This window comes from Pongo pygmaeus, chromosome 1 (assembly GCF_028885625.2).
Source record: "Pongo pygmaeus isolate AG05252 chromosome 1, NHGRI_mPonPyg2-v2.0_pri, whole genome shotgun sequence".
Taxonomy (NCBI): domain Eukaryota; kingdom Metazoa; phylum Chordata; class Mammalia; order Primates; family Hominidae; genus Pongo; species Pongo pygmaeus.
In genome coordinates, this window is record NC_072373.2 from 124,176,315 (window position 1) to 124,200,263 (window position 23,949).

Here is a 23,949-nt window from a genome sequence, read left to right on the forward strand (position 1 = left end):
TAGTAGAGCCGGAGTTTCTCCATATTGGTCAGTGTGGTCTCGAACTCCTGACCTCAGGTGATCCACCCGCCTTGGCCTCCCAAAGTGCTGGGATTACAGGCATGAGCCACCATGCCCGACCTCTACCAATTTTTTTTTTTTATAGAAAAATGCAGCAGCCATGATCCTTACCCACATGAAGCCTGATGAGAAAACAGAAAATTGAGGTAAACAATCACATTAACAAAAATGTGGTATTATATTCAACTGGGTTAGTGCTGGCTGAGAAAAACAGAGGTTGATGCAATTTTAGGTAGGGAGGAAACATTTAGGAAAGTATTATGTGAACAGGTACTAGGATAAATTATGGGGACAGTAAGACATAAGAACAATAACTGAAACAACTCTGAGATGAGGATATTGAGAAAGCCATTGTGGCTTAAGCAGATTTAGTAAGAATCAGATTTGTAGAAAATATGTTTAGAGAGGTAGGTATAGGCCAATCGTGGAGGACTTAACTGAGTATAAAAGCCATTCTTTGTTTTATATGTATGATGAAAGTAACAAAAGTTAATTTACATGTTAAATATATGATTCTGGCTTCTCTGTATAGGATAAAATAAAAAGAGAGAACTGGTTAGCAGTATGGAGATTAAAAAGACAACAAAATTTAAGTAGGGAAGATATCCAGCTACAGTTACAGCTACAACTTGCAAGACTCTGTAATTTCACATATGTCAATAGAGATGTATAGGTGGGAATACTTACCATATAATTATATTAAATGCAAAGATTATTTTTAAAAAGCATCCAGAATAACTGCAGAGCATGTTCAGTAATAAGAAGCGAAGTTCTTCAACATTTTAAAGGCAAGAAACATATTTAAGTGGAGTTTCCAAAGTGGTAGGACAGAAACCTTGATTATATGGAGAAATATTTCCAAGTAGAAGGCAAGACTAACTGTGTCAAAAGCTCTGTGGTGAAAAACATGTTGAAGATTGAAAAGCAGCCATTAAATCACTCTCTGCGGATAACCTTCCCTCTCAGGTTCATATTCATTCACCCATTCAACGATTATTTCCTGAGCTCCAGTTCCTGTGTAGAACCCTGTTCTAGGCACTTAGGCTATATCACTGAATAAAGTATCTTGTTATAAAAGATAACTATATAAGTAAAAGAAAGAAGTGCAACTACATGAATAAAAGAAAGAAAAAGTAATATAAATCAGAAGTATAAGAGTAATATCCCTAATGTGATTAGTTGTAACCTTCAATGAGAGAGTAACATGTGAGTAAAGACTTGAAAGAGATGAAAAAGTTATTCATGAAAATATAAAGTCTAAGTGTGTTCCAGGAATATTTCTAGTGCATACATCACAAGGTGAAAGTGTGCCTGGAGTATTGGGGGAGGAGTAAGGATACCAATGTGCTCAGAACAGAGTGAAAGGGGAAATTACCAAGATAGGTCTCAGAGAAGACAATTACAAGATCTGGTATTTACTCTGCATGACACGAAAAAACATTGCAACATTTTGAGTGGAATGACGATATCACATTTATTTTTCAAAGACTATCTGCAATAGAATCAAGTTTTCTGGGGTAAGAATTAAAACAAAGAGCATTAATTATTTGGCAGCTTATTACAGTAATCTGAGTAATAACTTATGGTGGTTTGTTCCAGGATTATAGCAGTGGAAGAGATGAAGAAGGCTCATATTTTGTTTATGTTCTTAAAAACAGACTCAATACAATATCCTGATGGACTGAACATGGATTGCAAAGGGAGTCAAGAATGACTCCATTGTTCTTAATCTACACAACTGTAAAGGCAGTTTTAGTAAACTGAGGTGGGGGCTGTGGTTGGAGCAGGTTTGGGTGTGATGGTCAAAAAGTCAGCTTTTGATTTATTAATATTTAGGTAATAAAATAGCCATTCAAATAGCAAAGTTAATAATGTAGTTGAATATAACAGTCTAGATTTTGGTAGAGAGATTTGAGTTTGAGAAAATAGCATGAATAAGCAGGAGTAATATAATTCCCTGTTATCATCATTTACTGGTAGTCACATCCACCCTTTTCTTTTCTTTTGTAATGAATGGCATGACCCTTCCCTGAATGTAGCCTATTCTTTCCAATATACCTGGCATTCTATCCCCACTCTTCAGAGAAATTATTGTGCCATTTTTTCCACTTACTTTTTCTCATGTATTAAAAAGATTTTTCTGGTAGAGATTAAAGCTTCTGGTTAAAAAAAAATCAGTTGTTTTACGTCTGTTCCTTGAATCCACTGACAAAATCAAAGCCAATAAGAAAACGGAGGAGAAATGTTTCTCCTTCTTTGCAGTTAGGAAAAATGTCATAACTCCAATCATGTTCCATGAAGCATAGCTGAGAAATAATTTGAAACACCATGCAAAGAGGAAAGATACTTAGAGCCAACATATATTTTCCTGGGAATACATTCTTATATCTTGAGCAAGGCAAGTTTTTTTTTTGTTTTGTTTTTAAGTAAAAACATTTGTTCTTAAATGCCCATCTGTGTCTCAATGTTAGTGTTATGTCTTTTTGGTAGGAAATAACCAGAACATTGCAGGATGTTTAGCTCCTTTGAGTTCACATCCTAAATGTCAACCGTACCAGCTTACATTGTCACAAACAAGTCTGGCTCTAAGTATTCCTAAACTCATTTGGAGAGCTGTACTCTGTACTGTTCTAAATGTTAAATGGTATTATTTACAGTTACTTGTTTTAGGCTCGTAATTGGCATGTCAAAATGGAAAATGAGCTCAGGTTCAAGTTCAGTAAGTGGCAGGCTTACTGACAGCAGAGGAAAAACTGCGTAGAAATACCACCCTTATTGTCTATGACATAGGCTCCTAATTATAAGACACTAGAGACGTTGACATTTACTTAAATAAAGGAAGATATGATCACAGAAAAGCTATCACATAAAAGGTCTACAGTATAAAATACATCAACAGTTACGAAAAAACAATGACAGAAAACATGCAAATGTTTATTTTAGTTATTTATGAATAAATGGCATTATAGGACAGTTTAATTTCTCTCTTTATACTTTTACATTTCCAAAATTTCACAGTGTGTGTGTATGTATATGTATTATAAAAAAATAAATTTAGCAAAGTATCTTGTAAATTTAGTGATGAGAATATGTTATTAGAGTCTTTCAGAAGCAATTAATATTAGTATAATTTGTATTGTTTAAAATACATCAGTAGATTAACTATATTTGTAATTATAAAATAGAAACATAATGCACACCTTAACCTTAATAACTATAATGTCATCTAAAGAGAAGATCAAGTAAATGTGTTATTAGAATAAATTATTTGATAATTTCGTGAATAAAATGATAGAATTTGCATTTGCAGTTTTTCTGGAACTTAAAACAGTTTAATTAACAGGCTAGCCTTGACACAAGAGTATACAGAAAAATAAGTCAAGTGATATTGTAGTAATTAAAGCCAAAAACATTTAAAAAATTAAGTTAATATTAATCACAATATTTTTATTATAAATATGGTACAACCGTGCACTATATATTTCAGTCAATGATGGACTGCATATATGACTGTGGTTTCATAAAGTTATAATACTATGTTTTTATTGGACCTTTTCTATGCTTATATACACAATGGTAAGTACCATTGTCTTACTACAACTGCCCACAGTATTCAGTACAGTAACATAATGTACAGGGTTACAAACTAGGAGAAGTAGGCTATTCATATACCTTAGGAGTGCAGTAGGCTACATCATCTAGGTTTGTGTAAGTACATCCTATGATATTCATACAGTGACAAAAATCTCTTAACAATGAATTTCTTAGAACATATTCCTATCCTCAAGCACAGGATTTTAAAATGACTGCATTTAAAAAGTTTTCTAAATAGTATTTCAGCACCAGAAATTATGATCAGTAATGTTGATAAGGAATAAGAAAATAGGTAATAGATTTAAGCAGTCTAATTTTTAATCTCAATCAATACATATGTTGTATAAATCATCTAAGTCACAGAGGTAATCAAATATTCATATTTCATGGGAAGTATGAATAATAACTAATATTTTATATATTCTTGTTTATGCTCTAAATTTATTTGTAAGGAATAAAGATATTGTCATAATAAAAACATCATTTCAATATGCTTAAAATTCAATTAACTCTCTTTTGGCAGAATCAATGAGACAATAATTATAAGACATGAGCATACAATAAGCAAATTCTTGAGAAGTGGATTTTATTCTTCTTCAGTCAATATGGAATCAGGATGATTGACAGTGTATTGAAATTTCATTTTTATCACACTTTTAAAACTGTCATTTCTGGAATAGTAGAGTTAAAGATCTGCAATAAAATAAAAAAGACTACTGTTTACAGCAATCAGAGAAGTAGCATGTGTTTTAATCTTAGCACTGTGAAATGCTCTGAGAGCTCATTCACCCATTGCCATTTACAATTTGTGAATCAATTTGTAAACAATAGTGCCTGCCTATATAGTTAGTTGGTTCTGTGAAATTTTACTTCAAGAACATTTTATGGGGTATTTAGGAGATCATACATCCCTTTATTAATTTTGGTCACCATTTTCAAACTTCTATGTTTTTACCCTTCCATTTTCTGCAGATTGCCATTTCAGGACACCTCCTACATCTGAGGAAATATGTATTGATCTTGAAATATTTTTCTCCTCCAAATAAAAGTCAGTATGATAACAACTACACTATCAGAAGTGAGTTTATGGGCAGCGTTAACCACCTAGTTTATCATCCAAACTGGGACACTTATGGTACTTAATTGCAGCAGGCATAAATTGAGACTTTTCTGGGCAAACTGAAGTGTTTGTTCACTACGTTTATAGCACATTTTTAAAGATGGAAAACAATTACATTGCTTTTTACCTCCATGTGTCATAAGAGACAATTGACTTGAATCCAAAGGGTTGAGCAACAGCCCACAAATTTGACTTATATTTAGTTATAAAGTTTATGTAACAGGTCATTGGATATTCAAACACATATTCTAGAACTGGAGAAGGAACTCCACCTTCGTAGATGACATTGAATGCAGCTACTAATTATGGTATCTCTAGTTTGGTTTTAAGAGAATAGTTGGGACTATAAATTGCTTCTCATGGAACATATAGCGAACATATTACATCAACTTATCCTGAAAAAAGGTGTTGTTCAATATCTACATATTAAGCAATATTGTCCCTTTGTGTTGTTAAACATGTGAAAGGCACCTCAAATTCACATTATTCTGATTATGCCTACACAGTGCTTATGGGCACTGAGATTCTTCATGTGAAAAATAGTAATAACTTTTAAGGCAACTACTAGGCAGTAAAATAAGGCAAATACTAATAATTACTACTAAAGCAGCTACTAGGCAGTAGGATAAGGTACATGTGCAGCTATGCACATTTTATAGTGCCATTTATGAAGATTAAACAAATTTCAAGCATGTAGAATGTTGAGTGAGAAGTAGTAACAATTGAACTATGGTATGTTAAAATTCTTATGTGAAAACTGTTATATCCATAATTTAAATATTTGTTTTGCTTTTATCAATTTACACAGATTGGCCTTTTCTTTTTATGCTACAGTTATGAGTGTAACAGTTCTTAGAGATAAAAAAATGTATTTATAATAAAATAATGATTTTAAAATAAAAGATAAACTAAAAAAAAATTGTTTAAATTATAGCACAAAGGGGCCATTACATTAGACACACATGGGTAGATATTTTCTAAATTTGGGATTATTTATTACAGACAAAGCTGTTACTAAGCTTGTTTTAAGTCAGTCTCCAGTGATAATTAAAAATGAGGAGATACACAAACAATTTAAACATTTTTTGCCTAGAAATTAAAATAAATTTAATTAACATTTTGGATTATTTCCAAATCCACATTTCTAATAAGTAAGAAAACATTAGGCTGGGCGCAGTGACTCACACCTGTAATCCCAGCACTTTGGGAGGCCAAGGTGGGCGGATCACGAGGTCAGGAGATAGAGACCATCTTGGCTAACAGGGTGAAACCCCGTCTCTACTAAAAATACAAAAAATTAGCCGGGCGTGGTGGCGGGCGCCTGTGGTCCCAGCTACTTGGGAGGCTGAGGCAGGAGAACGGTGTGAACCCGGAAGGCAGAGCTTGCAGTGAGCCGAGATTGCGCCACTGCACTCCAGCCTGGGTGACAGAGCGAGACTCCGTCTTAAAAACAAACAAACAAACAAACAAAAAAAAACATTTCATGCAGTGACCTTCTAAGTGTTTTTCCAGTATCTTTTAAAGTGTGGACCCAAAAAAGCAAAAGCATATAGTGTTTTTCATATATAACATACTATTTGATTTTATTTTTTAAATATTATAAGATTTTATTTACACAGAAAGAAAGTTTTCTATACATTTAATATTAAGCATTTGTGACTAATTCTCAAAGGATATCATTGACTTTTCTTATGCTTAAGAAATAGTAAATGTAGAATGGAGGAGCAATTTTAAATAGCTGGTAGGTTTCATATAATAGGAATACATTTTAGTGGTATTTTAATTTATTTACTGATTTATCTTTGAAGAATTGAAAATAGTAATGTTTTTATTTTACATATTTGTCTTTCATTTCTCAGGTCTAAGCCAAAGGACACTTCAGTTATCCAATCTTGCAACAAAGTCATTTAAGCACCTAATATGGGCGACTGTTGGTTCTAGGGGCATTGAGAACTTCAGATTTGATTAACACCCAAGAGCTGCTACCATAAAATAAACTAGGCAGCTACTAGGCAATAAGATGAGGCACATGTGTAAAACTTCTGCTTTTAGCTTGGTGAAGAGTGGTTACACAGCCATTATTACAAAAATTGCATTTTTCCACAAATAAAGACATCACTTGTCTAGAGAGTATATACTGCCATTTGCTTTTGTCATTTAAGAAGTGCTCAGTAGAGAATTTAATATAAACTTTTATTAAAAAGCAACTGTGATTTACTATCAAAGGCAATACAGACACGTCATTGAAAAAAGGAAGATTCTTAAACCTCCTTAGGGACCATCCAGATGCATTATACTCTTCAATAGTTCGTTCTTTCTTTTCCAGGCCTTTCTTCATTTACCACCCTTCCCCTACTGGTAGGAGAGAGATTAGAGGCATTATTTTTTTCTTCCACAGTCAGATAATGTTGTTATTGTTGCAGTAACTTTTATTTGTCTTCTCAAATCTCACTAAGACTTTTTTCAACCTTTTTCAGAGATAAATCAATTATCTGCAACCTCCAAAATATTTTATTTAAACCCATCACATTTATTCATGTTTGTTTCTAGCTATTCTGAGACATAGATTATGTTAGTATTTCCGTAACAATTTCTTACACAAAATGTAATACAAAAAATACGTATTTAACACATAAAAGGAGCTTCTTAATAACTATTCAGACTTCAGTTAATTCTAAACTTTATGTAAACATTAAAATGAACTCAATATGTGTAGACATATTATGTTTTCTTAGGCTATTCATTTTTTTTTGCAACATTTAGCAAATGAATAGGATAGCACAGTGCTTTTTCATACTTCTTAAGAATTTTATGTCATTGGCCTTACTTTTCTGGTAACTTGTTTTCTAGTATATTCATTAGCAACTTCCTGGTACAACATATCTGAAAATGCTTGACAATTAAAATAACAATAACAACTTTTTATATGAATTCATAAGCAGAAAAGTACGAAGAAAAGTCAGAGTCCAGAAACTATGGGAAATCATAAATTAAAAATGATTTTCAAACATTAGAGTTGATGCTGCCTCCGGGTCATCTGTCAGTCTCTAAGTTACCTACAGCTTACAAATAGAAGACAAAATTTGAGACCATGCAGAATAGTAGATCTTATCAAAGAGTATGCATAAAACCAGGATTAACAAATGTAAAGAAAATATAATTCTTCTACAGAAGAAAATAAAATTTTTACTTATTTTTTCTTTAAATTCTAAGTGTGTGTGTCGTACACACACACACTCACACACACAAAATTCGAATAGCAATCTTACCTTCATGTGAATTTCAGGACCTAGTTTACACTATCACCATGTTCTAAACAGCTCCACAATGGCTATATAATTTAAATTTTAAAATTACTGCTTTGTCATCATTCAGACAACTAGCAAACAAAAAATTTAAAAATATTTTTAGAGAAAATTATTTTTAAAAGTTTAATAGTTTTTTTTAGAATTAAATTTCCTCAACATCAGTCTCTGAAGCATAAAGAAACAAAGTACCACAAATGATAGTAAAAATGAATATAGCAGAATCAGACCCACATGAACAGCAGATACAAAAATAAAATAAAAGCAACATGTCTTCAGGTTCCTAGGAGAAATGGATCTATATTTATATACACATATATACAGAAAGAAATGTATTGTAAGAAATGAGCTCATGTAGTTATAGAGGCTGAGAAGTCTCCAGATGTGCAGTCAGAAAGCTGCAGAGCCAAAAAAAAACAAACAGCATAGTTTTATTTGGGTCTGATGCCCTGAGATTAAGGAGCACTGAAGGCGTAAGTTCCAGTCTGAGTCTTAGTCCAAAGGCAAGAGAAAACTCTTATCTCAAGGACAGTCAGGCAAAGGAGCAAATTCTTCCTTACTCAACCTATTGTTGAGGCCATCGATAGATTCAATGAGGCCTACCCATGTTGGGGAAGGCAATCTGCTTCACTGTCTTTTGATTCAAATATTATTCTCATTAAGAAACACTTTCACAGATACAGCTAGAATAATGTCTCATCACATCTCTGGGCACCCCATGTGCCAGTCAAATTTACACATAAAATTAAATATCACACAATATTTAATAGAAATAAAGAAATAAAGTAGGAATTGAAAAATATGATAGGAAAAAATTAGGGTACGAAATATAAAAATGAGGCTATAGGGTAGATTTGATTGAAAATTCAAAACCATAAATAAGAGAAACAAATTTATAAATTCTGTAGGGGGCATGTGAAATCAATGTGATCACACATCTTGATAAAGTATTTTACATGTGGAAAGAAAAACACTCATTCAACATAAGGTAAATTTGTAAGATAGAAACAATAGATAAAATAACTTGGAACTAATATTCTAGGTAATATCAACATAAGGGAAGATGAAGGGCAATGATACAAGACTGAAACAAATATTTGCTTTTTTTATGAGCAGTTAATTAGAAATATGTCCTTTTTTAAAAGTGAAGAAGAGAAAAAATGAAACATTAAAAAAACTTAGAGAATTTAAAACATACATATAGTTAAGAAAATGATTATATTCTGAACAGTATAAACATAAAGGACTACAAATTAGACCAATAAAATTAAAATCGGGTTATCTAAAAATGAGAACAACTTAAAAGCATCAAAAAGATAAGATAGATCACTTAAAGAGTAATAAATAGACTTACAGAATACTTCACAAAAGCAGCAACGAAAGTTTAAAAAAGGGAAGGAATATTCTCAACATGCTTTGAGAAATAGATGTTAATATTGAATTCTATATCCACTAAAACTATCAATTCAAGGGGGAGACAAAAAATTATATTAAATTCCAACTGAGAGTCACTAGGGGAATTTTTAAAAGGTATAGTTCTGAGATTAAAGAATAGATTGTGAAAAATATCTTTCTGGTTAGAATGAGATAACGGGGACAATATTTGGCCCCCATTTGAAACAACCAAATATGGAAAAAAGAAAATAAATGTCAGTTCTCAAGAAATAGAATTTGAGACAACAAAGGAGAGAAATCTTTAAAGTATGGGAGCAAAGGACTTGAGCCTTATCAACTCACTGCATTGACCCAGTTTCCAAGCCATGATGGTAGATTCAAGCAAGTCTGCCAAACTGCCTGAGTTAAAGAGAGAGAGCTGAGCATTCAGGTAGACCAAGACTGCTAGTATTTGCTAGTTGGAAAATGCCAGAATGTTTTAAAAGAATGATACTTCAGGAGATACATGGGTTTGTCTGAATAGTGTGAGATTGGTTTATCATTACAAAATTACAATGCGCTTCATTATATAAAAATCTAAAAAAAACCTATTTATCTTAATGTATATAATTATTACATAGTTTCCAGAATACATTTCTAATAAAAATCTTAGCAAATTAATAGTAGAAGAGCATGTCTTGATCTGATGATGAACATCTAAGAAAGGCCTACAAATAAAAATATGCTTAAGAATAAAAAATAAAATATTTTCTTCCTAACAGAATTAAGATGAGGATTCTAGCTTCTCAGCATTTCTACTCAACTTTGTAGTAGAGGAACTAGCTAGTGTAATAATCAAGAAAATAAGTAGCAGGCATCAAGTGTGAAAGGTAGAAATAACATTGTTTTTATTTGTGGATTGAAAAAATATAGCATCAAAAACCAAGGTGAACTAACAACTGTGTTTATCAAGGTTACAATATTCAAGAACAATAGACAATAATCAATTGTATTTTTACATATTGTATATACTACCAAAAAGACTAGAAATTGAAACTTAAAAGTAATACTAATTAAATTACCATCAAAAATATAAAATACTTAAGAATAAGTCTCTTTTAAATGTGAAAGACCACTTCTACTCATGGTTTAAAAAAGAAACAAAAAACTCTTAATGAACTAGGAACTAAAAGGAAGTTCCTTAACTTGATAAAGAATATCTGTCAATAAAATAGAAAAATTCAAACATTAAAATAATATTAACCTCATACTTAATTGTGAGAAACTAGAAGTTTTTGCACTAAGACCAGAAAAAAGGCAAGAATGCCCTTTCTCACCACTCCTTTTCAACATTGTTCTTAAAGAAATAGCTAATGCAATGCAAGAAAAATAAACAAAAGCCATACACTGGGAATGAAGAAATAAAGCTGCCTTCATTCATAGATGACATGATCATCTATGTAGAATATAAAAGAATCAACAAAAAAACTCAATAAATTATAAAATGGTTATAGTGAGATTGCAGGATGCAAATTTTGCTGTCTTACACAACATCACTCTCTCTTATGTACTAGTGATGACCAATTGGAATTTACAAGTAGAAGCACAATACCCTTTATATTAGCACCCCAAAGATGAAATCCTTAGGTATAAATTTAATAAGCCAAAAGGCTCTTGCAATTGATAAATGATTTCAGTAATGTTTCAGAATACAAAGTAGATATACATAAATATTCATGCTGAGAACAAAATTAAAAACATAATCCCATTTATGATATTAACAAAACACTAAAATACCTAGGAATACATCTAACCAAGGTGGTGAAAGATCTCTACAGGTACAACAAAACACTACTAAAGGAAATCATAAATGATAGAAACAAATGGAAAAACACTTCATGCTCATGGATTGGAAGAATCAATATTGTTAAAATGGCCATATCTCCCAAAGCAATCTGTAGAATCAACACTATTTTTATCAAACTACCCATATCATTTTTCACAGAATTAGAAAAAACTATAGTAAAATTCATATCAAAGGCCAAAATAGCCAGAATAGCTAAAAAAAAAAAAAATTGAAGCATCACATTACACAACTTCAAACTCTACTATAAGGCTACAGTAGCAAAAAACACCGTGGTACTTGTGGTACAAAAACATACATACACCAATGGAACAGAATAGAGAACCCATAAATGAAGCTACACGCCTATAGCCATCTGATCTTTGACAAAGTCAACAAAAGTAGGGAATGGAGAAATGACTACCTATTCAATAAATGAGGCTGAGATAGCAGCTAGCCACATGGAGAATAAAAATAGACCCCCACTTTTCATTACATACAAAAATCAACTCAAGATGGATTAAAATGTAAGACTCCAAACTACAAAAATCCTAGAAGAAAACCTAGGAAATATCATTATATACATTGGCCATGGGAAAGCATATATGACTAAGGCCTCAAAAGCAATTCCAGAATCTCTGGGACACATTCAAAGCAGTCTGTAGAGGGAAATTTATAGCACTAAATGCCCACAAGAGAAAGCAGGAAAGATCCAAAATTGACACCCTAACATCACAATTGAAAGAACTAGAAAAGCAGGAGCAAACACATTCAAAAGCTAGCAGAAGGCAAGAAATAACTAAAATCAGAGCAGAACTGAAGGAAATAGAGACACAAAAAACCCTTCAAAAAATTAATGAATACAGGAGCTGGTTTTTTGAAAGGATCAACAAAATTGATGGACCGCTAGCAAGATTAATAAAGAAGAAAAGAGAGAAGAATCAAATAGATGCAATAAAAAATGATAAAGGGGATATCACCACCGATCCCACAGAAATACAAACTACAATCAGAGAATACTACAAACACCTCTATGCAAATAAACTAGAAAATCTAGAAGAAATGGATAAATTCCTTGACACATACACCCTCCCAAGACTAAACCAGGAAGAAGTTAAATCTCTGAATAGACCAATAACAGCCTCTGAAATTGTGGCAATAATCAATAGCTTACCAACCAAAAAGAGTTCAGGACCAGATGGATTCACAGCCAAATTCCACCAAAGGTACAAGGAGGAGCTGGTACCATTCCTTCTGAAACTATTCCCATCAATAGAAAAAGAGGGAATCCTCCCTAAGTCATTTTATGAGGCCAGCATCATCCTGATACCAAAGCTGGGCAGAGACACAACCAAAAAAGAGAATTTTAGACCAATATCCTTGATGAACATTGATGCAAAAATCCTCAATAAAATACTGGCAAACCGAATCCAGCAGCACATCAAAAAGCTTATCCACCATGATCAAGTGGGCTTCATCCCAAAGGATTGTAAATCATATTACCCAAAGGATTATAAATCATGCTGCTATGAAGGCACATGCACCCGTATGTTTATTGTGGCACTATTCACAATAGCAAAGACTTGGAACCAACCCAATGTCCATCAGTGATAGACTGGATTAAGAAAATGTGGCACATGTACACCGTGGAATACTATGCAGAAATAAAAAATGATGAGTTCATGTCCTTTGTAGGGACATGGATGAAATTGGAAATCATCATTCTCAGTAAACTATCTCAAGGACAAAAAACCAAACACCACATGTTCTCACTCATAGGTGGGAATTGAACAATGAGAACACATGAACACAAGAAGGGGAACATCACACTCTGGGGACTGTTGTGGGGTGGGGGGAGGGGAGAGGGATAGCATTAGGAGATATATGGGTGCAGCACACCAGCATGGCACATGTATACATATGTAACTAACCTGCACATTGTGCACATGTACTCTAAAACTTAAAGTATAATAATAATAAAATTTAAAAAAGGAAAAATAAAAGCAATTCCAAGGAAAACAAAAATTGACAAGTAGGACCTAGTTAAACCAAAGTTCTTCTGCACAGCAACATAAACTATCAAAAGAGAAAACATACAACCTACAGTATAGGAGAAAATATTTGCAAACTAGGCCTCCAGAAAAGATTTAATATCCAGAATCTATGAGGAAATTAAACAATTGAACAGGTAAAAAACCAAATAATTCCAATAAATAATAGGAAAGAGACATGAACAAACACTTCTTAAAAGAATGCATACGTGCTGCCAACAAATATATCAATAAGTGCTCCACATCTCTATTCATCAGAGAAATGCAAATAGAAACCACAGTGAGATACTAAATGGCTATTATTAAATGTCAAAAAATAACAGATGCTGGTGAGGCTGTGGAGAAAAGAGGACACTTACATGTTATTGGTGGGAATGAAAATGAGTTCAGACACTGAGGAAAGAAACTTGGAGATTGTTCAAAGAACTAAGTATTACTATTTGACTCAGCAATCCATTACCAGGTATATGTTGTTCTTTTCTTTTTAAATTGTTGAATATTTTGTTTTATGGGTGTTCAACAATAGACTCATTAATGGGTCAATAGTTGAATTTATGGATTATGGATTTATTATCATGGATTTATAATTTACAATTTATTTTTATGGATTTATCCAGATTTTGGCAATAATGAGCAATGCTGATATAATTATTCATACACAAGTTTTTGCTTGAATATTACTTACTTCTCTAGGATTAATGTCCACAATGTGCACTGGCATGTTCGTCACAGCACTATTCTCAATAGTAAAGACAAAGAATTGGCCAGGCGCGGTGGCTCACACCTGTAATCCCAGCCCTTTGGGAGGCCGATGCAAGCAGATCACCTGAGGTCAGGAGTTCAAGACCAGCCTGGCCAACATGGCAAAACCCTGTCGCTACTGAAAATACAAAAAAGTAGCTGGGCATGGTGGCACACACCTGTATTCCCAGCTACTCAGGAGGCTGAGGAAGGAAAATTGCTTAAACCCAGGGTTTAGAGCCTGATTTAGAGGTTGCATTGAACAGAATTCTCACCACTGTATTCCAGCCTGGATGACAGAGTGAGACGCCCTCTCAAAAAAATAAAAAATAAAAAATATAATAAAAATAAATAAATAAATAAATAAATAAATAAATAATACAGGGAATCAACCTAGATGTCCATCAGTGATGGATTGGATAAAAAAATTTGGTATGTATACACCATGGACTAATATGCAGACATGAAAAAGAACAAACTCATGTTCATTTGCAGCAACATGGTTGCATCTGGATGACATAATCCTAAACAATTTAACACAGAAAACTAAATATAAATTAACATAGAGAACCATATATTACACGTTCTCGCTTATAAGTGGGAGTTAAATATTGGGTACTCCTGAACATAAAGATAGCAACAATAGAAACTGGACACTACTAGAACGAGAAGGGAGGGAGGGGGGCAAGGGTAGAAAAACTATCTATTTGGGTACAGTGCTCAGTTCCTGGGTGACAGGATCATTCATATCCCAAACCTGTAATGTAATATACACAGGTAAGAAAACTGCACATGTAGTGCCTGAATCCAAAATAAAAGTTGAAGAAAATACAGAATAAATAAATAAAAGAAATAAACAGATTCCTCCAAAAGTTAAACTTTTTAACATAGAAACAGAGATTCACATGCAGTTTTAAAAATAAAAAATAAATAAATAAAGAATTGTCATATACCCATTACTTATTTTTCCCCTATGGTTACATCTTGAAATGTATAATACAACATCATAAACAAGATAATGACAGTGATACTGTCAAGAGCTGAGCCAGCACCACAGGATCCCTCATGATGTCTTTTTATAGTAACACCTATTCCTCCACTCTAAAATGCTGGAAACCACTGATTTGTTCTTTATTTCTGTAATTTTGCCATTTCAACTTGTGAATGGATTTATGTAGTATGTAACTTTTCAGAATTAACTTCTGTGATTCTGTATAATTCCCCAAGATTCATCCAGATTGTTGTGTGTGTCAATAGATTACTATTTTCTTTTCTTTTTAAATTGCTGAATAGTTTTTTGTTTGTTTCAGACAGAGTATTGCTCTGTCTCCCAGGCTGGAGTGCAGTGGCGCGATCTCGGCTCACTGCAAGCTCCGTCTCCCGGGTTCACGCCATTCTCCTGCCTCAGCCTCCTGAGTAGCTGGGACTACAGGCGCCTGCCACCGCGCCCGGCTAATTTTTTGTATTTTTAGTAGAGACGGGGTTTCGCCATGTTAGCCAGGATGGTCTGGATCTCCTGACCTCGTGACCCGCCCACCTCGGCTTCCCAAAGTGCTGGAATTTACAGGCGTGAGCCATCGCGCCCGGCCCGAATAGTATTTTGCTTTATGAATGTTTGACCACAGACCCATTAATGAACATCTGGACTTATCCAGATTTTGGCAATAATGAGTACTGCTGTTATAATTATTCATACACAAGTTTTTCATGAACATTACTTGTTACTTCTGATATTAATGTTCAGGAGTACAGTTGCTGGATTGTATAGTGGTTGCATGTTTACTTTTAAGGCTCTGCCATCCAAACTGTTTTCAATAAAAGTTGTAGCATTTTACACTCCTATTAGCAATATATGAGTGATCCGGTTTCTCCACATCTTTCCTAGCATTTGATATTGACACTTGTTCTCATTTTAGCCAATGTGATAGGTAGGTAATGACATGTCATTGAGATTTTAATTTGCATTTCCCTAAGGACTAATAATAAAGAACATATTTTTATGAGCTTATTTGCTAACTATAGATTCTCTGGTGAAATAGCTATTCTTTTATTTTTGCCCATTTTCTAATGAGACTGTTTTCTTACTGTTATCAGTATTTTTATATATTCTAGACATTGGTTCTTTACTGAATATTTTTAACATACTTTCTCTCTTTAGCTTATCTTTTCATTCTCTCTTAAAAATGCCCTTGGTGGAACAAATTTTTAAAATTTTGATGAATTTCACTTTAAACATTTCTTTGTTGTGCTTTGTTGTTTAGTGTAAGAACTCTTTGCCAAACTGTAGAGTCCAAACTTTGCCTAACCATAGATCCCCCAAATTTTCTATTTACTTAAGGTTTTATAGTTTTGTGTTTTTCATTTAAGCCCATGAACCATTTTGAGTTAATTTTTGTGTAAGACGTGAAGCTTAGGTTATATGAATTATATTCCATGCTCGCCATTAAAATTATTTGTAACAGGGTGTATAACTCCCAAATCTGATGAGAATAATCATAGATTAAGGTTTAAAAAATCATTACATTAAGTAAGGCAAGAGAAAGAGAAATTGTTGAAAAGAATATATAACAAAAGAAAATGTTTAAAAAGTAAATTAAAATAATTCCAATTATAACTAATCACAATAACATAATATAAAAAATTTGCTAAATACTAGCAATGTGCCAGACACATGGTTTCCATTAGAATGCTATTTAAGCCACGTTAAGAGATTAAAATGTATGGCATATATATTATTAGAGATAAAAATGGTCACAGCCTATTCATAAAGTTTTAATTCAAAGAAAACTATAGAAATTAAAATTTCATACTCCCACTCATGGATTAATGGGTTATTGGATCAATAGTTTATCAAGGGAATGAAACAGGTGGCTTTACAAGAAGAGTAAGAAAGACCGGCCCTAACAGACAGCCTTGTTACCGTGTGATGCCTTGTGTCAACTCAGGACTCTGTGAAGATTCCCTGCTACCAAGAAGGCCCTCATAAGATGCATCGCCTTGAACTTAGACTTCCCAGTCTACATAATTGTAAGAAATAAATTCATTTTCTGTATAAATTATCCAGTTTTAGGTACTCTATTATATGCAACAGAAAACAGATTAAGACAAGGTTATTCTTGAATCTTCACCATGAGAACCTGATAGGATTCTTGAAGGTAAGTCACGGAAGTGAAGGTCTCCTATAATACTATGAACGCCAGCTGTTTCCTTAGCCTTCAGCTACTCATCAAAATTAGTATTTAAGTGTTCATATCAGTTTATGACTTGGTGGCTTGGGCTTCAAGTAAGCAAAGTTCAGCTAAAACTCATATGCACTTGTCTCTCCAAATTTCTGAATTGCAATTTACTCTGAAACCGCAGTTCTCTGATGGGTGCAATAAAATTAATTAATTTTAAAGTTGTCCAAACTTTTCTGGTGGTATGATATTTTGTGCTTATTTGGAAGTTTTGTACATGCCAAAAATCAACTGAAAGCCCAAGATAAGCCTTGCACCCAACAAAGGAAGATATTATCTAAGGTCTTATTGTCCAGATTTAACTCATTTCCTAGGGAAAACATGTTAAACAAAAGCCAAGAGGGAATACTCAGGCTCTCAGTAACTTATAATTGTTGACAAAAAATAAGCTTTTCCTTTATTTAGACTATTTTAATATCAGGAATTTCAGAGCAGTGAATCGTTTACTCAGATTCTCTATATTCTTCAATGAGGCTACATAACTTTGTAATTTTCGTATTATTTTGCCTTAAGATATAATTACTTTATGTTAACATTCATTGTTAGCAATTATTGCAAGATTCTGAAAGAATATGACATGTTTCAAAAAATGTACATACCATATCATTGAATATAAGATATTTTATGGCATTTGTCTTTTACATATTAGTACAAGAGTCTTGCCCTGCCAATAAAATCTATTTATTTTATTATAGTCATCCTAGCTGTCAAATTTATTACTATATCCACCTGGCATGTGAATCTACATTCTTTGCATTCTCCTTTTATTGAACAGAATTTATGATCACTTTCAAAGCTCAATGAAATAAAATAAACAATTTCCAACACGATTCACCAGCAGAGTAGGTGATAAATTTGTTGATACTGTACACAGGAGTTTGAGCTTAAAATAACTTTTGAAGATTGTTGTAAGAACAGGCTGTTCTCATTGTTCAATTCCCACCTATGAGTGAGAATATGCGGTGTTTGGTTTTTTGCTCTTGCGATAGTTTACTGAGAATGATGATTTCAAATTTCATCCATGTCCCTACAAAGGACATGAACTGGAAGGGGAACATCACACTTCGGGGACTGTTGTGGGGTGGGGGGAGGGGGGATAGCATTGGGAGATATACCTAATGCTAGATGACGAGTTGGTGGGTGCAGCGCACCAGCATGGCACATGTATACATATGTAACTTACCTGCACGTTGCACACATGTACCATAGAGCCTAAAGTATAATAATAATAATAATAATAATATAATTAAAAAAAAAGAACAGGCTGTTTAGGGGCATGATGCACCTAATTTAAGTACAAGATGACATGTGGTAGCACTAGATAAATTTATTGTTGCTGCAAGGCAGTATTTAAGTGGAAATATTCTATACTAAGCTTATAATTTTAGGAGAAATTTTAGTCAATGTTTGATGTCAAGTGACATTATTCAGCATTGTTAGATTATTGTTTGAAATTATATACAATTTTAGATTGTTACTGCCACTTGAACCTAATGAACTTTAAATCTGTATATAGTGACAGTCCATTGAAATGTCTACAATAATTATGATTGAACTCTATGTTCCATTCTTTCCTTGCCTCTAATTGAAGAAACTTTGCCATTATCTAGATATAGTAGTCATCTCTTTACAGAAATTACTGAATCTGAAAATAGGCCCATATCTACATCACTTTATACAGTGTAAGTGTTACTTAAAAGTGTGTGTGCAAGCCTACTTGCAAATGAATGCTTTTTGCATGGGTAAGTTTCATTTTAAAGCAAACCAAGGCCAACTCATATTGTTAACTGGAGACTCATTATGTAAAGAACTCTATCATTTAGCTATACTGGTTTGCACTATTAAAAATCACTAAACTATCCAGTGACAGTGAAAATGTCTTTTCTTCTTGCTTTAGGCACTGCCATTCACATTGCTAGGTTAAAAATAAAAGAAGTTAACATTGTTTAACAGATACACTGGGTCGGGCGCGGCGGCTCATGCCTGTAATCCCAGCACTTTGGGAGGCCGATGTGGGCAGATCACCGGAGGTCAGGAGTTCGAGACCAGCTTGACCAATATGATGAAACCTCGTCTCTACTAAAAAATTAGCCGGGCATGATGGTGCACGCCTGTAATCCCAGCTACTTGGGAGGCTGTGGCGGGAGAATAGCTTGAACCTGGGAGGCGGAGGTTGCAGTGAGCTGAGATCATTCCACTTCACTTCAGCCTGGGCAACAAGAGCAAAACTCCATCTCAAAACAAAAAACAAAAACACTCAGCACATTAAATAGACTGTGAATACTGATATACTGTACTGGTTTACAATCAGATGAAAAGATAATGTATACACTTATGAAATATTTATTGAATAAAGTAGTTCTATATGTATAAAATACACATATTTAATATTACAAACAAAATGCAATAACTGATGTAATAACTAAATAAATTATTTTTATTAAAAGTGTGTACAAACAGAGCCAAATCATGAGTGAACTCCCATTCACAATTGCTTCAAAAGTGTGTAAAATTGGTCTTTGGTGAAGTTTTATTCAACAAGTTATTTAAAAGTAAGAACACGTATAGAAATATCTCTCATCTTTCTGACGTCCAGTATATATTGCTCTGCAGGGTAAAGAAGGAATAATGACTCTCCTTTCAGGTCGTTTGATGAGGTGGAAATAAATTTACCTCTGATTAGTTTGTGGAGAACTTTCTATTCCAATGCACACACAAAAAAGCAATGTTTTGTGTTCACATACCTACATATTTTCTAATTTATTTCTATTACTAACATTCTAGGCCTAAATGCAATGTTGCATGTTTTATCTACTTTATATTGCTTTCTTGTTGTAAAATTAGAAATTCTAATCACCAAATGGATGCATAAAGTTATTTAATAATTATAGAAATGTGGCAGGTAGAGCCTTATGGATTTTGTTTTCATTGTTGAATATAACAATGAGGTAGGTAAGTTAGTAAAACAGAATGAAAATAAATAAATATATTAAAAGAAATTTACCAAAAATCAACAGGAAACTTTTTACTAAATAACAAAATGCTGAAACAATTTTCATCAAAATTCCAGTAAAATAAACATTTCTACTATAACAAATATTGTTAGCTATGATTGAAGAAAGCTAAAGTTACTGTAATGAGATTATAATTAGCATACTTGTGTTAACACCCAAATCATCAGGATTTATGAATGATATAATTGTGTGTGACAAAAACAGGAAGACCTTGTAAAATTACTAGAGTTTCTAAGATAACTTACTAAGATGGAGGGATAAAAGCATGTATATTAAAATAATTGTAGTATAATATGTTGGTTCCAAAGAAAATGAAAAATTATTCTCTGGAAAATTGTGACAAAACCTATGAAAGGTGTTGGAATATACATATCAGAATATATACTTGTTATTTAAAATAAATATTATTAAAAATGTAAAGCATGATGACACAAGAGAGAAGTATACAATATTTACTTAAATTTTTTTTAAAACAGGATGCTTTGAGACTAATTTTTTGAGGTGTTAGTCTTCTGAATGTTAACACAAAATAATAGAACAATCAGTATAAATTGATTTATGTTTATCTGGCAAACTATTGTATAACCATGAGCAATATTTCTATGTGACGGAAATAGAAGTGTATTCTATTATATGGGTTAAACATATGCTTCTTAAAAAACACCAATTACTCTTGTGTCTGAAAATAAATAACAAGAAAGCTGGACCATGCACAACTTTTGACACATCAATATAAGTGAAATTAAAATAATATGAGAAAATATGGCAAAATAGCAACCAGATAGCTCACTTTCCTAATGTGCTTTGAGCCTCTATATATTAGTAGGTAAAGTATTCAAAAATATGTAAAAAATTATCAAAATATTGTATATTTTGGTCTTTATAAGACCAAAAGTGTAGCATCTACTTTGATAATAATTAGAACTTCAAGTTAAATTATTATGATATATCACTATTGTCCATTAGCTGGCAAAATATTTACAAAGAAAAATAATTTCCACTAGTAGGCACAAGGCAGATAATTCTAATATGCGTAAAGATTGACCAATTTCTTCAACATTTTAGGAGGGAAATCTGAAATAATATATTCAAATTGAAAAATAAATTTACCTCTTAACACTTCATTTTAAGCACCATGTTGCTGTAAAAGCACTTGCAGTAAAAAGATTTGTCATATAAGCTCTGTATAGAAACATGTTTATAAGCTTGTTATTTTGTTAGCAAAATCAGGAGACCTGAAGTCTCAATAATAGAGAAGACATTGGTAAACAGCGTGGTATTTGTAACATGCTAATTTGGAGCTCTTAATAAAATCTGGCCTAGAAAGACTTTAAGAATGTATTCTTTTGTTTGTTTGTTTGTTTGTTTTTTGGGGGGTTTCTTTTCCTTTTCATTATACTTTAAGTTTTAGGGTACACGTGCACAATGTGCATCAGAGAAATGCAAATCAAAACCACAATGAGATACCATCTCACTCCAGTTAGAATGGCGACCATTAAAAAGTCAGGAAACAACAGGTGCTGGAGAGGATGTGGAGAAATAGGAACACTTTTACACTGTTGGTGGGACTGTAAACTAGTTCAACCATTGTGGAAGTCAGTGTGGCGATTCCTCAGGCATCTAGAACTTGAAATACCATTTGACCCAGCCATCCCATTACTGGATATATACCCAAAGGATTATAAATCATGCTGCTATAAAGACACATGCACACGTATGTTTATTGTGGCACTATTCACAATAGCAAAGACTTGCAACCAACCCAAATGTCCAACAATGATAGACTGGATTAAGAAAATGTTGCATGTATACACCATGGAATACTATGCAGCCATAAAAAATGACTTCATATCCTTTGTAGGGACATGGATGAAGCTGGAAACCGTCATTCTCAGCAAAGTGTCGCAAGGACAAGAATGTACTCTTAAGTTAAAATAGCAACAACAACTACAACAAACCAGAATAATTGTGTAGTATATTCTCATTTTTAAAATATCAAGTCGTTTGATAACATCACTCACAAAAATATAGCTATACATGTTTGCCTTCTATATTAGTGTGCAAACAGAGCAAAGATCAAAAATGTAAGTGAAAACTTTAAAGGCCTCTATCATTAATACTCTTAGGAAATATATAAATTATGTAAGTATTCTTATTAATACAACTTAATTTAATACAATCTTATAATGGAAAGATTAACTGAATATGGCCCATATTATGAAAGAAAGGATTTCACACATACTAAACTAGATGTTTCTATCTCCTTATGTTTTCATTTTTCTCCAATTTATTGAGATGTAATTAACAAATTGAAATTGTATATGTTTATGATGTATTCTATGATATTTTGATATATGTATATGTTCTAAGAAGATTACCACAATCAAGCTAATTAATATGTCCATCTCTCACATAATTACCATTTTGCCTGTGTGTGGTGAAAACATTTAAGATTTTTACTTTCTTAGCAAAGTACAAGCATGCGATTTAGTCACCAAGCTGTACATTAGATCTTTAGAACTATTCATTCTGCCTAACTGAAACTTTGTATCTTTTGACCAACATCTCCCTATTTCCACTACATCCCAGACCCTGACAATGATCATTCAACTCTTTGCTTCTGTGAGACAGATTTTTTTAGATGATTCCACATACAGTGAGATTATGCAGTGTTTGGTATCTGTGCCTGGCTTATTTCACTTAGTATAATGTCCTCCTTTCATCCAATTTGTAACAAATAACAGGATTTCTTCTTTTTTAAGGTTAAATAGTATTCCAACTAACCTATTTTAAGGTTAAAAAGTATTCCATGAAATAGTCCATTAAATGTGTGATATACAAACACATATACATTTTCTTTTCTTTTTTCCTTTTTTTTTTTTGAGACAGAGTCTTGCTCTGTTTCCCAGGCTGGCGTGCAGTGGTGCGATCTCAGCTCACTGCAACCTCCGCCTCCTGGATTCAAGCGATTCTCCTGCCTCACCTCCCAAGTAACTGGGATTACAGGCACCCGCCACCATGCCCAGCTAATTTTTTTTTTTTTTTTAGAGACAGAGTCTCACTCTGTTGCCCAGGCTGGAGTGCCGTGGCGCAATCTCGGCTCACTGCAACCACTGCCTCCTGGGTTCACACCATTCTCAAGCCCCAGCCTCCTGAGTAGCTGGGACTACAGGCGCCTGCCACCACGCCAGGCTATTTTTTTTTGTATTTTTAGTAGAGACAGGGTTTCACCGTGTTAGCCAGGATGGTCTCAATCTCCTGACCTCGTGATCCGCCTGTTTCGGCCTCCCAGTGTGCTGGGATTACAGGCGTGAGCCACCGCGCCCGGCCTAATTTTTGTATTTTTAGTAGAAACAGAGTTTCACCATCTTGGCCAGGCTGGTTTTGAACTCCTGACACAAGATCCACCCTCCTTGGCCTCCCAAAGTGCTGTGATTAAAGGCGTGAGCCACCACACCCAGCCACATTTTCTTAATTTACCTGTAGATGGACATTTATGTTAACTTTGTATCTTTGCTGTGACAAATGCTGCTACAATGTGTTTGAAACTCCAGATATCTCTTTGAGATACTGACTTCAGTTCTTTTGGATACACACCAAAAAATGGGACT

The 23,949-nt window shown here is 33.4% G+C and overlaps 1 long non-coding RNA gene across 1 annotated transcript in view; it reads left to right on the plus strand.

The window, feature by feature from the left end:
* LOC129035623 (uncharacterized) overlaps positions 1-12,207 on the plus strand; it is a 35,580-nt gene extending 23,373 nt beyond the window's left edge. Inside the window, exons 3-4 of the long non-coding RNA XR_008502247.1 lie at positions 4,627-4,732; positions 6,634-12,207. This is a non-coding gene — a long non-coding RNA (uncharacterized LOC129035623). The remainder of the gene's footprint in view (positions 1-4,626; positions 4,733-6,633) is intronic.
* Positions 12,208-23,949: the final 11,742 nt, after the last annotated feature.